We start from the raw sequence: 16,375 nt of genomic DNA, 5'->3' as shown, positions 1-16,375 counted from the left end.
TCCGCTTCATTCCATTCCATTTCTTTCTTTTGACAGGATCTCACTCTGTCAACCAAGCTGGACTGCAGTGGCACAATATCAGCTCACGTTTCATTTCACCATTCCATTCCATTCCATTCCATTCCATTCCATTCTATCCCACACCACTCCACTCCATTCCATTCAATTTCATTCCATTCCACTCCATTCCAGTCCACTCCACTCCACTCCATTAGATTCCACTCCATTGGATTCAATCCCATTCCATTCCACTACTTTCCACTCCACTCCACTCCACTCCAATCAATTCCATTCCTTTCCATTCAACTGCATTCCATTCCACACCTTTCTTTCGACAGGTTCTCACTTTGTCAGAGTCTGGAGTGCAGTGACACAATCTCAGCTCACATTTCATTTCACTATTCCATTCCATTTCATTCTATTTCATTCCATTCCAACCCACTCGACTCCACTCAACTCAACTCCTCTCCACTACATTCCATTTCATTCCACTCAACTGGAGTCCACTCCACTCGACTCCACTCCATACCATCTCATTCCATTCCACTCCATTCCACTCCTCACGACTCCACTCCACTCCATTCCATTCCATTACATCCCATTCCATTCCATTCCACTCCACTGCACTCCACTCCACTCCACTCCATTCCATTCCATTCCATTCAACTTCATTAAATTCCATTCCTTTCCTTCGACAGGATATCACTCTGTCACCCAGGCTGGAGTGTAGTACAGCAATCACAACTCACATTTCATTTCACCATTCCATTCCATTCCTTTCCATTCCGTTGCATTGCACTTTACTCCACTACAATCTATTCCTTTCCATTCCATTCTATCTCATTCCAATCCATTCCACTCCACTCCACTCCATCCCACTCAATACCTCTCTATTCCACTCGATTCCACACCACTATACTCCACTCCCTTCCATTCCATCCCATTCCATTCCACTCCACTCCATTCCACTCCACTCCAATCCACTCCCCTGCACTCCATTCCATTCCACTCCTTCCCATTACACGCCACTCCACTCCACTCTATTCCACTCCATTCCCTTCTTTCCACTCCCTTCCATCCCATTCCTTTCTTTCAACAGGATCTCACTCTGTCACTCTGGCTGCAGTGCAGTGGCACAATCTCACCTCACATTTCATTTCACCATCCTATTCTATTGCAGTCCATTCCATTCCATTCCATTCCTTTCCATTCCATTCCATTACATTACATTCTAATCCATTCCATTCCATTCCATTCCATTCCTTTCTTTGACAGGATCTCACTCTGTCACACAGTCTGGAGTGCAGTGGTTCATTCTCAGCTCACATTTCATTTCACCATTCAATTACACTCTATTCCACACAAATCTACTCCACCCCATTCCATCCCACTCCTTTCCATTCCACTCCATTACTTTCCATTCTTTTCTTTCGAAAGGATCTCACTCTTTCACGCAGGATGGAGTGCAGTGGCAAAATCAGTGCTCACATTTCATTTAAGCATTCCTTTCCATTCAATTCCATTCCATTCCATCGCATTCCATTACTTTCTACTCCAATCGACTCCACTCCAATCCACTCCATTCCATTCCATTCCGTTTCGCTCCACTCCATTCCATTCAACACCATTCCATTCCATCCCATTTTATTCCACTCTAATCCACCCTACTCCACTGCACTCCAGTCCACTCCATTCCATTCCAACCCATCACATTCCATTCCACCTCATTCCAGTCTACTCCACACCACTCCACACCAATCCACTACACTCCAATCCACTGTATTTCACTCCATTCAATTCCATTCCACTCCATTCCACTCCATTCCATTCCATTCCTTTCTTTCGACAGGATCTCACTCTTTCACCCAGGCTGGAGGGCAGTGGCACAATCGCAGCTCACATTTCAATTCACCATTCCATTTCATTGCATTCCATTCCATTCCATTCCATTCCATTCCACCCCCATCCACTCCACTTCATTCCACTCGTTTCCATTCCATTCCATTCCACTCCAATCAACTCCACTCCATTCCACTCCACTCCATTACATCCCATTCCATTCCACTCCATTGTACTCCAACCCACTCCACCCCACTCCCCTCCACACCATTCCATTCCATCCCATTCTATTCCACTCCATTCCACTCCACTCCACTCAACTCCACTTCACTCCAATCCATTCCATTCCATTCTATTCCTTTCCACTCCATTCCATTCCATTCCTTTCTTTCGACAGTATATCCATCAGTCACCCAGGCTTGAGTGCAGTGGAACAATGTCAGCTCACATTACATTTCACAACTCTATTGCATTGCATTTCATTCCATTCCTTTCCATAACATTCAACTCCACTCCAATCCAATAAACTCCACTCCACTCCTTTCCATTCCACTCCATCCAATTCCATACCACTCCATTCCACTCCACTCCACTCCACTCCACTCCATTCCATTCTCTCCACTCCCATCCATTCCATTCCTTTCTTTCCACAGGATCCGTCTCTGTCACCCTGGATGCAGTGCAGTGGCATAATCTCACCTCACTTTTCATTTCACCATTCCATTCCATTGCATCCGATTGCATCTCATTCCATTCCTTTCGGTTCCTTTCCATTCCATTCCATTCCATTCCATTAAACTCCACTCCATTCCACTCCACTATACTCCATTCCACTACATTCCACTGCATTCTATTTCAATCCATTCCACTCCACTCAAGAGCGCACCACTCAATTCCATTCTATCCCATTCCATTCCACTCCATTAAAAACCAGTCCACTCGACTCCACTTCATTCCACTCCATCCCGTTCCACTGCATCCCATTCTCTTCCATTGCATTCCCCTCCACTCCACTCCACGGCAGTCCACTCCACTCCAATCCATTCCATTCCACTGTATTCCATTCCACTCCATTCCATTCCATTCCTTTCTTTCGACAGGATCACACTCCTACACCCAGGTTGGATTACAGTGCAACAATCTCAGCTCACAGTTCATTTCACCAGTCCATTCCATTCCATTCCATTCCATCCCATTCCATTCCATTAAATTCCATTCCTTTCCATTCCATTCCACTCCACTCCACTCCGCTCCGCTCCACCCCATTCCATTCCATCCCATTCCATTGCACTCCATTCCACTCGACTCCTTTCCACTCCAGTCCACTCCTTTCCATCACATACCATTACATTCCCCTCCAAACCACTACACTCCATTCCACTCCATTCCATTCCACTCCTTTCCATTCCATTCCTTTCTTTTGCCATGATCTAACTCTGTTACACAGGCTGGAGTGCAGTGGCACAATCTCAGCTCACATTTCACTTCACCATTCCTTTCCATTCCATTCCATTCCATTCCATTCTATTTCATTCCATTCCATTCCATTCCATTCCATTGCATTCCATTCCATTCCATTCTATTTCACTCCATCCCACTCCACTCCACTCCATTCCACCCCTTTCCAATCCATTCCGTTCCACTCCACTCAACTCCATTCCACTCCAATCCATTCAATTACATCCCCTTCCATTACACTCCATTGCACTCTACCCTACTCCCCTCCCATCGACACCATTCCATTCCATCATATTCCATTCCACTCCACTCCATTCCACTTCAATCCTGTCCACTCAACTCCACTTCACTCCACTCCTATCCATTCGATTACATTACACTCAACTCCATTCCTATCTATTCCTTTCTTTCGACAGGATCTCACTCCATCACCCACGCTGGAGTGCAGTGGAACAATCTCAGCTCACATGTCATTTCACCATTCTGTTGCATTCCATTGCATTCCATTCCATTCCATAACATTTGACTCCACTCCACTCCACTACACTACACTCAACTCCATTTCATTCCATTCCATTCCATTCCATTCCACTCCATTCCACTCCACTCCACTCCAGTACAATCCACTCTATCCCATTCCATCCCACTCAATTTCTCTCTATTCCACTGCACTCCACTCCATTCCATTCCAATCCATCTCTTCCCATTTCACTCCATTCCACCCTAATCCATTCCACTCCAGTCCATTTCACTGTGCTCCTCTACACTCCACTCCTTTCCACTTCATTCCACTCCATTCGATTCCATTCCTTTCTTTCCAAAGGATCTCACTCTCTCACCGGGCTGGAGTTCAACGGCACAATCTCAGATCACATGTAATTTCACCATTCCATTCCATTCCATTCCTTTCCATTCCATTGCATTTCAATCAATTCCATTCCGTTCCACTCCACTCCACTCCACTCTATTGCATTCCCTTCCATTCCATTCCACTCCATTCCAGTCCACTCCACTTCAGTCCACTACGGTCCACTCCACTCCATTAGATTCAATCCCATTTCATTCCACTCCATTCCAATCCTCTCCACTCCACTCTACTCCACTCTACTGAATTCCATTCAATGACGTTCCATTCTACTCCATTCTACTCGACACCACTACACTCTAATCTACTCCACTCCACTCCATTCCATTCCATTCAACTCTATTCCATTCCATACATTTCTTTCGACAAGATATCACTCGGTCACAGAGTCCAGAGTGCAGTGACACAATCTCAGCTCCTATTTCATTTCACCATTTCTTTACATTCCATTCAATTTCATTCCATTCCAACCCACTCCATTAAAATCCACCCAACTCCAATCCACCTCAATACATTCCATTCCATTCCACTCCACTCCAGTCCACTCCATACCGTACCATTCCATTCCACCCCATTCCACTCCACTCAACGCCACTCCACTCCATTCCATTCCATCACATCCCATTCCATTCCACTCCATTCCACTCCACTGCACTCCCCTCAACTCCACTCCACTCCAATCGATTCTATTCCATTCCATTCCGTTCCTTTCTTCCGACAGGATCTCACTCTGTCACCCAGGCTGGAGTGTAGTACAACAATCTCAGCTAACACTGCATTTCACCATTCCATTCCATTCCATTCCATTCAGTTCCACTCCACTCCAGTACAATCCATTCCATTTCACTCCATTCCATTTCATTCCAATCCGTTCCACTCCACTCTACTCCACTCCATTCCACTCAATCCCATTCCTTTCCACTCCATTCCACTCCACTCAACTAAACTCCACTCCACTCGTTTCTACTCCATTCCTTTCCTGTCCATTCAATTCCTTTCTTTTGACAGAATCTCACTCTGTGACATAGGCTGGAGTGCAGTGGCACAATCTCTGCTCACATATAATTTCACTATTCCATTCCATTGCATTCCATTTCATTCCTTTCCATTGTATTCCATTCCATTCCATACCATTCCATTCCATTCCACTCTATTACGCCCCATTCCATTCCTTTCTTTTGACAGGATCTCACTCTGTTTCCATGCTGGAATGCAGTGGCCCAATCTCAGCTCAAATTTCCTTTCACCATTCCTTTCCACTCCATTCCATTCCATTCCATTCCATTCCATGCAATTCCATTCCATTGCACTCCACTCCACTCTGCTCCATTCAACTCCACTCCAATCCACCCCATTCCAATCTTTTCAATTCCAGTCCATTCCACTCCACTACACTCCACACCACTCCATTTCATTCCATCCCATTCCTTTCCACTACATTCCACTCCACTCCACACCGCTCTACACCACTGCACTCCACTCCATTACATTCTAACACATTCCATTCCACTAAATTCCACTCCACTGCACTCAACTCCACTCCACTCCACTGCACTCCATTCCATTCATTTCCTTTCTTTAACAGGATTTCACTCTGTCTCCCAGGCTGAAGTGTAGTGGCACAGTCTCAGGTCACATTTTGTTTCAGCGTTCCATTCCATTCCATTCCATTCCATTGCATTCCATTCCATTGCATTCCACTCTACTCCACTCCAGTTCAGTCTATTCCGTCCCATTCCATTCCGCTAAATTCCACTCCATTCCACTCCACTCCACAACACTCCCCTCCATTCTATCCATCCCATTCCATTACATTCCATTGAGCTCCAATCCACTCCACTCCACTCCATTCCATTCCACTCCATCTCGTTCCATTCCACTCCACTACACTCCAATCCACTCCTCTCCCCTCCATTCTATTCCATGCCATTCAATTCCATTCCATTCCATTCCTTTACACTCCACTCCACTCCATTCCACTCCACTCCACTCCTTTCCATCCAATTCCATTCCAGTGCATTCCACTCCACTCCACTCCATTCCACTCCATTCCATTGCTTTCTATCCCATTCCATTCCAGTCCATTCCACTCCACTTCACTACACTCCACTGCAGTCTACTCCATTCAATTCCATTCCATTGCATTCCATTCCATTCCATTGCATTCCTTTCTTTCGACAGAATCTCACTCTGTCACACAGGCTGGAATGCAGTGGCACAATCTCAGCTCTCATTTCATTTTACCATTCCATTCCATTCCACTCCACTCCACTCCCCTCCACTCCATTCCATTTCATTCAATTCCACTCTACTCCACTCCACTCCACCCCTCTCCATTCCATCACAATCCATTCAAATCCTTTCCGCTCCAATCCATTCCGCTCTACTCCAATCCACTCCGTTCCACTTCATTGCATCAAATTCTATTCCATTCCATTCAACTCCACCCCACTCCAATCCACTCCACTGCTCTCCACTGCACTCCATTCAATTCCTTTCCAATACACTCCATTCCATTCCATTCGTTTCTTTCAACTGGATCTCACTCTGTAACCCAAGCAGGAGTGCAGTGGCAGAATATCAGCTCACATTTCATTTCACCTTTCCATTCCATTCAATTCGATTAAATTTCATTCCATTCCACTCCATTCCATTCCATTCTCTTCTTTCAACAGTATCTCACTATGTCAAACAGGCTGTAGTGCAGTAGCACAATCTCATATCATATTTCATTTCACCATTCCATTACACTCCATTCCACTACCCTCCACTCCACTCCACTCAATGCCATTGCACTCCATTCGATTCCTCTCCATTCCATTCCTTTCCCTTCAATTCCATTCATTCGACAGGATCTCATTCTGTCACCCAGGCTGGAGTGCATTGGCACAATCTCAGCTAACATTTCATTTCACCATTCCAATCCATTCCATTCCGTTCCACTCCACTCCACTCTACTCCACTCTACTCCTCCGCACTCCATTCCATTCTTTTTCACTGCACACCACTCCACACAAATTCACTCCATCCCATTCCTTCCCACTTCATTCCACTCCACTCCATTACACTCCACTCCACTCCACTCCATTCTGTTCCACTCCATCCCATTCCATTCCATTCCATTCCACTCCACTCCAATCCATTCTGTTCCACTCCATCCCATTCCATTCCATTCCATTGCACTCCACTCCAATCAACTTCACTCCACTCCATTCATTTCTTTTCCACTCCCTTCCATTCCATTCCTTTCTTTTGGCAGTATCTCACTCTGTAACTCTGGCTGCAGTTCAGTGGCACAATCTCAGCTCACATTTCATCCAATTCCATTGCATTTCATTACACTCTATTCCATTTCATTCCACTCTATTCCATTCCATTCCATTCCTTTCTTTTGACATGATCTCAATCTGTCACCCAGGTTGGATTACACTGCAACAATCTCAGCTCACAATTCATTTCACCAGTCTATTCCATTCCATTCCATTTCATTCCATTCCATTCCATTAAATACAATTTCTTTCCATTCCACTCCACTCCACTCCACTCCTCTACACCCCATTCCATTCCATTCCATCCCATTCCATTCCACTCCATTCCACTTCACTCCACTCCACTCCTTTCCACTACATCCCACTACATTCCAATCCAATCCACTCCACTCCACTCCATTTCATTCCATTCCATTCCATTCTACTCCTTTCCATTCCATTCCTTTCTTTAAACATGACCTCATTCTGTGACACAGCAGGAGTGCAGTGGCACAATCTCAGCTCACATTTCATTTCACCATTCCATTCCATTCCATTCCATTCCACTCCACTCCACTCTGCTCCATTCCATTCCATTACGTTATATTACATCACATTACAATCCATTGCATTCCACTCCACTCGTCTCCATCCCATTCCATCCCATTCCATTGCACTCCGTTCCACTCCACCTCCAATCTATTCCATTGCATTCCTTCCTATCCCATTCCACTTCATTTCACTCCACTCTATTCCATTCCTTTCCATTGCACTCCATTCCATTCCATTCCATTCCATTCCATTCCATTCCATTCCATTCCATTCCATTCCATTCCATTTTACTCCACTCCACTCCACTCTATTCCATCCCATTCCATTCCACTTCACTCCATTTGGACCATTCCAATCCACTCCTCTCCAGTCCACTCCATTCCATTCCATTCCATTCCATTCCATTCCATTCCATTCCCTACCATTCCTTTCCTTCGACAGGATCTCACTCTTATACCCAGGCTGCAGTGCAGTGTCACAATCTCAGCTCACTTTTCATTTCACCATTCCATTGCATTCCGTTCCATTCCACTCCACTCCACACCGCACTACTACACTACACTACATTTCACTCCTTTAAATTCTGTTTCATTCCACTCCACACCCCTCCACTCCATTCCATTCCATCAAATTCCATTCCACTCTAATCTACTCCACTCCACTCCACTCCAATCCATTCAATTCACTTCCATTCTATTCCACTCCATTCCATTCCATTGCTTTCTTTCAAAAGGATCTCACTCTGTGACCCAGGCTGTAGTGCAGTGGCACTCTATTCAATTGCATTCCATTTCATTCCATTCCATTGCATTCCTTTCCATTCCCCTCCACTGCACTCCAGTCCATTTCACTCCGATCCACTCCACCCCAATACATTCCATCTCAATCCTTTCTTCTCCATTCCACTCCGTTCCACTCCACAATACTCTATTCCATTCCATTGAAATCCGCTACACTCCAATCCACTCCTTTCCCCTCCAATCCGTTCCATTCCATTTCATTCCACTCCACTCCATTCCATTCCATCCCATTCCATTCCTCTACATTCCACTCCACTCCACTCCATTCCACTCCACTCCACTGCACTCCACTGCATTCAATTTCATTCCATTCCATTCCACTCCATTCCACTCCACTCCACAGCACTCCACTGCATTCAATTTCATTCCATTCCATTCCACTCCATTCCATTCCATTCATTTATATCGACAGGATCTCACTCTGTCACACAAGTTGGAGTGCAGTGGCACAATCTCAGCTCACATTTCATTTTATGGTTGCATTCCATTCCATTCCATTCCCTTTCATTCCACTCCACTGCACTCCGCTACACTCCATTCCATTCCATTCAACTCCACACCATTCCACTCCACTCCACTCCTCTCCATTCCATCCCATTCCATTCCAATCCTTTATTCTCCACTCCACTCTACTACACTCCGCTTCACTCCACCAAATTCCATTCCATTCCATTCCATTCTTTTCCATTCCATTCCTTTCTTTAGACATGATCTCACTGTGTTGCACAGGGTGGAGTGCAGGGGCACAATCTCAGCTCACATTTCTTTTTACCATTCCATTGCATTCCTTTCCACTCAATTCCATTACATTCCATTCCACTCCACTCCACTCCACTCTCCTCCATTCCATTCCATTCCATTCCATTCCATTCCACTCAACTCTAATCCTCTCAACTCCTCTCCATCTATCCATTCCATTCCACTACATTCCAATACACTCCATTCCATTGCTTTCCTTCCCATCACATTCCACTCCATTCCACTCCAATCCACTCCACTCCACTACATTACTTTCAATTCCCCTCTGTTCCATTTATTTCCACTCCATTACATTCCATTCCTTTCAAGTCCACTCCACTCCATTCCATTCCATCCCATTCCATTCCACTCCATTCCCCTCCACTCCAATCCACTCCAATCCAGTCCACTCCACTCCACTCCAATCCATTGTATTCTATTTCAGTCAATTCCATTCCATTCCACTCCATTCCCTTCCGTTCCTTTCTTTCGACAGGATCTCACTAATACACCCAGGATGGAGTGCAGTGGCACAATCTCAGCTCACTTTTCTTTCACCATTCCATTCCATTGCATTCCATTTCATTCCAATACATTCTATTCCATTGCATTCCATTCCATTACACTTAACTCCGCTCTAGTACACTACACTCCATTTCACTCCTTTAAATTGTATTCCATTCCACTCCACTCCATTCCATGAAATTCCATTTCATGAAATTCCATTCCTCTCTATTTCATTCTGTTCCATTCCACTCCATTCCATTCCATTCCTTTCTTTCAACAGGATCTCATTCTATGACCCAGGCTGGGATGCAGTGGCACTCCATTTCCATTGCATTCCATTTCATTCCATTCCCTTGCATTGAATTCTACTCCTTTCCATTCCATTGCATTCCATTCCATTCCATTCCGTTTCATTCCGTTCTACTCCTTTCCACTCCAATCCACTCCACTCCACTCTAATCTATTGCATTACATCCCATTGCATTCCACTACATTCCACTCCACTCCTCTTGAATCCACTCCACTCCACTCCATTCCACTCCTTCCCATTTCGTTCCACTCCATTCCCCTCCACTGCACTGCACTGCACTCCAGTCCACTCCACTCCACTCAATTCCACTCCATTCCACTCCTTTCCATTCCACTACACCCCATTCCATTCCATTCCTCTCTTTCGACAGGATCTCACTCTGTCCCCCAGTCTGGTGTGCAGTTGCACAATCAGCTCACATTTCGTGTCACCATTCCATTCCATTTCATTCTATTCCACTCCACTCCATTCCACTCCCCTGCAGTCCATTCAACACCATTCCATTCCATTCCATTCCACTCTACTCCAGTCCACTCCACACCATTCCATCCCATTCCATCCCATTACATTCCACTCCTTTCCACTCCACTCCACACCACTCCACTCCATTCCATTCCATCCGATTTCATTCCAATCCATTACACTCCACTCAACGACACTCCAGTCCACTCCACTACATTTCTTTCCATTCCATTCCAATCCATTCCATTCCATTCCTTTCTTTTGAAAGGATCTCACTCTGTTACCTAGGCTGGAGTGTAGTGGCACAATCTGAGGTCACATTTCATTTCACCATTCTATTCTATTCGAATCCATTCCTTTCCATTCCATTCCATTCCATTCTACTCCACTCCACTCCATTCAATTTCATCCCATTCCATTCTACTCCACTCCACTCCATTCCATTTCATCCCATTCCATTCCACTCCATTCCACTCCAGTCCACTCCAATTCAAACCACTCCACTGTATTCCACTCCATCCTATTCCATTCCGCTCCATTCCACTCCATTCCACTACACTCCTCTCAAATCCACCACACTCCACTCCATTTCTTTCCAATCCATTTCATTCCATTCCACTCTACTCCACGACATTCCTCTCCACTCCACTCCATTCCATTCCATTTCTTTCCATTCGACTCCATCACATTCCGTTCATTTATTTCAACAGGATCTCAGTCTGTCTCTCTGGTTGGAGTGCAGTGGCACAATAGCAGCTCACAATTCATTTCACCATTCCATTCCATTAAATTCTATTCCATTCCATTCCACTTCACACCACTCCAATTCACTCAACTCCACTCCACTCCACTTAATTCCACTCAATTCCACTCCTCTCCACTCCACTCCATTCCATCCCATTCCATTCCAATCCATTTCCACTGAAGTCGACTCCACTTCACTCCACAACATTGCATTCCATTGTATTCTATTCCACTCCATTCCTTTCCATTCGTTTCTTTTAACAGCATCTAACTTTGTCGTCCAGGATGCCGTACAGGGAAACAATCTCAGATAACATTTCTTTTCATGATTTCATTGCATTTCATTCCATTCCATTCCACTCCACTCCACTCCACTCATCTCCACTCCATTCCATTCCACTCCACTCCACTCCACCCCATTCCACTCCTCTCCTTTCCATCCCATTCCATTCCACTCCATTCTACTCCACTCCCCTCCATTCCATTCCATTCCACTCCATTCAACTCCACTCCACTCCAATTCACTCCACTCCATTCCATTCCATTCCAATTCACTCCATTCCATTCCATTCCTTTCTTTCGACAGGATCTCACTCTGTCACCTAGGCTGGAGTGCAGCAGCACAATCTTAGCTCAAATTTCATTTCACCCTTCCATTCCATTCCATTTCATTCCATTAAATTCCATTCCATGCCACTCCACTCCACTCCACTCCACACCAGTCCACTCCACTTCCTTCCACTCCATCACATTCCATACCAATCCATTCCACTCCAATCCACTCCACTCCACTGCACTCCACTTCACTCCACTCCACTCCATTCCATGCCATTCCACTCTATTCCATTCCATTCCTCTCTTTTGACCGGATCTCACTGTGTCACCACGGCTGGAGTGCAGCGGCACAATCTCAGTTCACATTTTATTTCACAATTCCATTCCGTTCCATTCCATTCCATTCCAGTCCACACCCCTCCACTCCACTCCACTCCACTAAAATCCATCCCATTCCATTTCACTGCATTTCACTCCACTCCAGTCCTCTCCACTCCACTCCGCTCCACTCAATTCCATTCCTTTCTATCCCATTTCATTCAATTCCATTCCACTCTACTGAACTCCACTCCACTCCACTCCATTCCGTTCCATTCCTTTCTATTCGACTCCATTACATTCCATACCTTTCTTTCGACAGGGTCTCACTCTGTCAAACAGGCTGGAGTAAAAAGGCACAATCTCAGCTGACATCTCATTTCACCATCCCATTCCATTAAATTCCATTCCATTTAATTCCACACCACTCCACTCAACTCAAATCCACTCCACTCCATTCCATTCTATTCCACTCCATTCCACTCTACTCCACTCCAGTCCACTCCACTCCATTCCCTCCCATTCCATTCTTCTCCATACCACTCTGCTCAACTCCACTCCACACCACTCCATTAAGTTCCATTAGATCCCATTCCATTCCACTCCATTCCACTCCACTGCACTCCTCTCCAGGCAACTCCACTCCACTCCATTCCATTCCATTCCATTCCACTCTATTCCATTGCATTCGTTAATTTCGACAGGATCTCCCTCTGTCACCCAGGCAGGAGTGCAGTGGCACAATCTCAGCTCACTTTTCATTCCACCATTGCATTCCATTCCGTTCCATTCCATTCCATTCCTTGCCATTCCACTCCACTCCACTCCATTCCACTCAGTTCCATTACATTATATTCCATGTCATTCAACTCCATTCCAATCCATTCCACTCCACTCCACTGCACTCCACTACACTACACTCCATTCCATTCCATCCCATTCCATTCCAATCGCTTCTGCTCCACTCCACTCCCCTCCATTCCATTCCATCCCATTCCATTCTACTCCATTCTGCTCCAATACACTCCACTCCAATCTTTCCAATCCATTCCTTCCTTTTCAATTCCACTCCATTCCACTCCACTCCACTCCACTCCATTCCATTCTATTACAACCCATTCCATTCCAATCCATTCCATTCCACTCCACTCCACTCCACTGCTCTCCATTCCGTTCCATTCCATTGCTTTCCACTCCATTCTACTCCACTCCATTCCATTCCATTTCAATCTTTCGATAAGATCTCACTGTTTCATATAGGCTGGAGGACAGTGGCACAATCTCAGCTTAGATTTCATTTCACCATTCCATTCCATTGCATTCCATTCCATTCCATTCCACTCCACTCCACTCTACTCCAATCTATCCACACCATTCCATTCTACTGTATCGCATTCCATTCCACTCCATTCCACTCAACTAAACTCCACTCCACCCCACTCCACTCCATTCCATTTCATTCCATTCCACCCTATTCCATTCTATTCCTTTCTTTTGACAGGATCTTACTCTGTCACCCAGGCTGTATTGCAGTTGCAAAATGTCAGCACGCATTTCATTTCACCATTCCATTCTATTCCCTTTATTCCATAACAATTCATTCCATTACACTCGACTCCTTTCCATTCCTTTCCATTCTATTCCATTCCACTCCACTCCACTCAACTCCACTCCATCCTATTGAATCCCATTTGATTCCTCTCCATTCCCTTCCACTCCACTCCACAAGACTCCACTCCACACCACTGCACTCCACTTCACTCCAGTACATTCCATCCCATTCCACTCCACTCCAATCCACTCCACTGCACTACACTCAACTCCACTCCTCTCCATTCCATTCCATTCCATTCCAATCCACTCCACTTCATTCCATTCCATTTATTGCTTTCGACAACATCTCACTCCATCACCCTGGCTGAAGTACAGTGGCAGAATTTCAGCTCACATTTCATTTCACCACTCTATTCCACTCCATTCCGTTCCAGTCCATTCCACTCCACTCCACTAAACTCCACTCCACTCGCCTCCCATCCATTTCATTCCCTCCCATTCCATTCCACTCCACTCCACTACCCTCCTCTCCATTTCTTTCCATCCCATCCCATTTCACTCCACTCCACTCCACTCCATCAAATGCATGCCATTCCATTCCTTTCCATCCCATCCCCCTCCATTACACTCCACCCCACTACTCTCCACTCAACTCGACTCAACTCCATTCCATTCCATTCCATTCCATTCGTTTCCATTCCTTTCTTTCGACAGGATTTCACTCTGTCACCCAGGCTGGAGTGCAGTGACACAATATCAGCTCTCGTTTCATTTCACCATTCCATTCCAATCCATTCTTTTCCTTTCCATTACATTTGATTCCACTCCAATCCACTCCAGTCCATTTCATTTCATTCCATTCCATTTCATTCCACTTCATTCAACTTCATTCCACTCCATTCCACTCCAATCCACTCCACTCCGCAACACTCAATTCAACGACATTCCATTGCATGCCATTCCATTCCACTCCATTCCACTCCACTCCATTCTACTCCACTCCATCACTTTCCATTCCATTCATTCAATTCCAGTCCACTCCACTTCACTAAACTGCACTCCACTAAGCTACATTCCATTCCATTCCATCACATTCCATTGCACTCCACTCCACTCCTCTCCATTCATTTGTATTCCATACCATTCCACTCCATACAATTCCATTCCTTTCTTTCTACATGATCTCACTCTGTCACCCAGGCTGGAGTGCAGTGGCACAATATCAGCTCACAATTCATTTCACCATCCCATTCCATTCCACTCCAATTCACTCCACTCCACTCCATTCCATTCCATTCCAATCCACTCCATTCCACTGCACTCAACTCCACTCCATTCCATCCCTTTCCATTTCATTCCATTCCTCTCCATTCCTCTCCACTCCAGGGCCCTGTACTTCACTCCACTAAACTACACTCCTTCCAATTCCATCCCATTCCGTTCCACTCCATTCCACTCCACTCCACTCCATTCTATTCCATTCCATTCCATCCCATCCCAGTCCACTCCACTCCACTCCACTCCACTCCACTCCACTCCACTACACTACACTACACTCCACTACACTGCACTCTATTACATTCCTTTCCATTCCATTCTATTCCATTCCATTCCTTTCCTTGTTTTCGACAGAATCTCACTCTGTTATACAGACTGGAGTGCAATGGCACAATCTGATCTTACATTTCTTTTCACCATTCTATTCCATTGCATTCCATTCCATTTCATTCCATTGCATTCCATTCCATTCCATTCCAATCCATTCCATTCCATTCCATTCCATTACACTCCACTCCACTCCGTGCCATTCCATTCCAATCCATTCCAATCCATTACATTCCACTACACTCCACTACACTTCACTCCATTCCATTCCATCACATTCCATTCCACTCCATCCCACTGGAATCCATTCCACTCCACTACACTGCTCTGCATTCCTTTCCATTGCATCCCATTCCATTCCACTCCATTCCACTCCACACCACTCCACTCTATTCCACTCCACTCTATTCCACTCCACTCCGCTTGGCTCCAATGCACTCCACTGCAATCCTTTCCATTCCATAACATTCCACTCCATTCCATTCCATTCCTTTATTTTGCCAGGGTCTCACACTGTCAACCAGGATGGAGTGCAGTGGCACAATCTCAGCTCACATTTCATTTCACCAATCTTTTCAATTCCATTCCATTCCATTCCACTCAACTCCGCTCCTCTCAACTCCACTTCACTCCATCCCATCACATCCCATTCACTCAATTGCACTCCAGTCCACTCCACTCCACTCCACTCCATTCCATTCCACTCCATTCCATTCCTTTGCACTCCATTCTATTCCATTCTTATTCTTTCGAGAGGATCTCACTGTGTCTCCCAGGCTGGAGTGCGGTAGCACAAGCTCAGCTCACGTTTCATTTCACA

This window comes from Pongo abelii, chromosome 11 (assembly GCF_028885655.2).
Source record: "Pongo abelii isolate AG06213 chromosome 11, NHGRI_mPonAbe1-v2.0_pri, whole genome shotgun sequence".
NCBI lineage: Eukaryota > Metazoa > Chordata > Mammalia > Primates > Hominidae > Pongo > Pongo abelii.
The sequence above is the reverse complement of the archived record's forward strand: the minus strand, read 5'-3'. Positions refer to the sequence as shown.